Genomic DNA, 3,018 nt, shown 5'->3' on the forward strand with positions numbered 1-3,018 from the left:
AGATGCGTCGGTAGCGAACGGGTCTGCGCAGCGCATCTCAAACCTCCCACCAGGAAGGATGGAGGGAACTCTCTCTCTCTCGCAGTCTCTCTCTGGCTCTCTCACACATATATACTCCCTTTGTCTTCTCTTCATAGCTCATTACTCAAGTCACCAGAAAATAGTTAAGCGCACAGTTGCTAGTGTCCGATTTAGACCAGATCTAACTATAGGGAGTGTACAGCCTGCCAAACCGGTCCATTATACTACATGCAGAAGCCCTAATGACCCGATTATACAAAATAGTTCATATGGCAGCATTTTAAGACCGTATTAAGGAGGTTTTGCAGTATGACTGAATAAAGGGCTGAATTAATGCTACTAAAATATTTTTGAAATGCTTTATTTCTTATTTACTTTGTTTAAAGGTTATGTTATGTGACTTGGTTGGATGTGTCAGCTCTTTATGCGTGGAAATGTGGTCTTACGGTGCAGTCATTTACTGCTCCATGTGGTGTTTGAACATGACAATGTGGTAAACACTGTCCAGAGAGAGGCCTAGTTCAAGGGTAAGGCCTGTGTCACACGTAAACTGGACAGACTTTGCCATCTGTTGGACCATTACAGCATTGCACCCTTAACTGTTCCTCCAGTTGTGGTTGATAATATAAGAATTAAATTTCCCGAGTGAGCAGGGAACAGATTACGAGCAACTCTCCGCTGTAATGAGAGGCACATCTTGTGTTTCTCATCCATGATTCATTGCTCGGGTTTTTCTGGGTGTGGTGATGGATAGTGTGACGCACGTGTGCGTGCGCAGTTTGTCCTCTAGGTGTCAGACTGCACCTGCAATATGGCGCACATCTGCAACGTTTGACGTGTGGGGGGCAAACAAATAATGCCATCGCTCATCTTTTTGCTTGTATTACTTTCAGCTTTTATCCCCTGTCTCCTAAGTCGTGAATGTGCTGACATGAGGAGTGAGAGTCCGTCACTGGGTCTCTTGTATGAGATGTCATGTCTTCTTAGTCTCTGCAGTGTTATTGTGGAATTCAGGCAGACAGTGCACCTTCCTGGGTGTTACATGACTGATGGTTTGTCTCACACAGCAGAGAGGCCCGAACCATAATAATGGACACAGCATGACATAACATATAACAATAACTGATGGATATAGGACCTGAAAGCCACTGAGAGCATTAGGCCTGTTTTTGTGGATTTGAGGAATCTGTTGTTTATTTTTCACCAACTACAAACCCAGTTCCATAACACCGGTTCAACAAGACCTCCCATCAGCCAAGGTAGGTCAGAGTGCTCAGATAAATTTCATTGAAAAATGTTTTGTCTTCACAATGTTTTTAGGGAGAGATATCAGAACAATATGCAAAGAGATAAGATGGTTCAACAAAATAGAAGGGGTCCAACACTGAATCTTGGCATGAAGATGGGCATTTTTGGAATTCTGCATCTGATCCCAGCGTGGATCGGGTCCCAGCATAGCAGATCTTATCCTCTCTGAGCCTTAACAACTGGGACCAGCTAAATTATTCCAGCAAGATGCATCCTCTTACTACTAATACTGAACTTTTTGGCAGTGTTTTGCTAGTATCTATTTTAGATTTGGTAACATTTAGGTTTTTTTTTTTAATATGTATGTGTGTGAATCCATACATTTCCACAGTGAAACGACAGAAATTCTGTTCACCAGTGTTCACCAGAAAGACTGACTTGTTCACTTGGACACAAAATAAATTTACCCTTAAAACAGTCAGTTCAACTTGTGGTCTTGTGGGTCTTGTATTGAGCTGAGGCCTTCAGTACTCTTGTTCCTCAGTGCTCAGACATCCACAGAGCATGCTTGGTTCGGGCCTGGGATTTGCATTCTCTACCTGAGTTGCACTGCTGTGGAATGTAATGGGCACTGACACTGGTTTAATGAGTGCATGTACACCCAGGGCCAAATGCAATTACATGCTCTCACAGGCAACCATCAAAAAAGAGGCAGCTGTTAACAGCCATTCATCGCGGATGGTCATGCAGTTAACTGTATTTGCAGGGCAGGGGGTGAGAGGAAAGAGTAGAAAGACAGAGAAAGAGGGGGGAGAGGCTAAACTCATTATGAGACAGATAGGGGAGTAGCATCTGTCAGCATTGGCCCTTTACCATAGCTCCTTTTGCCTGACTCAGTCTCACCACTGAAAGTCAAACCAATGCTTTCCAGTCAGTGTTAGCACACATCCTGCACAAGTGTGGGAAATACTACTACGAACAGCCTCTTTGGGAAGGATTTTTTGCATGCTCACTTTAGCCCCATTTTGTGCCTCTCATGTATTACCATTACATTCGAGTCACAGACCTAAGCATCTGTTTCTCTGAAAAATAAATACCCAGTGATGTTGAGAAACCCAGAAGGTTGTTTAACATTTACAGCTGTTCTGAAGGTATTTTCAAATTCCTCAAAGACTCTTCAAACCATCTGAATGAAACAATAATCCTACCACTGCACAATGCAAAAGATTTGTTGCTATATTTCTCACCCAGGTAGTGGAAATGACATATATCCTTGCTCTTTTTGTGCAACACAAGAAAAATATGAAGGCATTGTTTGAGGAAATATAAAACAGTGCAAAGTATAATCAGTATAGACAAATACAATTAATTATCCATTTTGGTTCATGTCAAATAAAAAGGTTACCTCATGGATTTAGCATCACACTTGTATTGCATTGTCTTACTCACAGTTGTCAGTTTTTTTTAAAAAGGACACCTACATTACCTACAATGCTGTTCGACCGAAGACACTTCAATAAGAGATTTGGCATTTGCGGTGTGTTATGCTTGTAGTAGCTAATGTAGCCTCAAACGGTGATGAGGAGAGGGCTCTTGAGGTCTGGTAAACTTCATCTCCAAATTGATGAGACTTCACACAGCTCCCTCTGGAGCCACAAAAGGTTTTATACAACTTTTTGTGTGAAATTGATGGAGTTCCCCTTTAAATAAATGCCGTGTCTGGCTGTTTTTGTTTGGATTGGGAAACAG

The sequence above is a fragment of the Toxotes jaculatrix genome, chromosome 11 (assembly GCF_017976425.1).
Source record: "Toxotes jaculatrix isolate fToxJac2 chromosome 11, fToxJac2.pri, whole genome shotgun sequence".
NCBI lineage: Eukaryota > Metazoa > Chordata > Actinopteri > Toxotidae > Toxotes > Toxotes jaculatrix.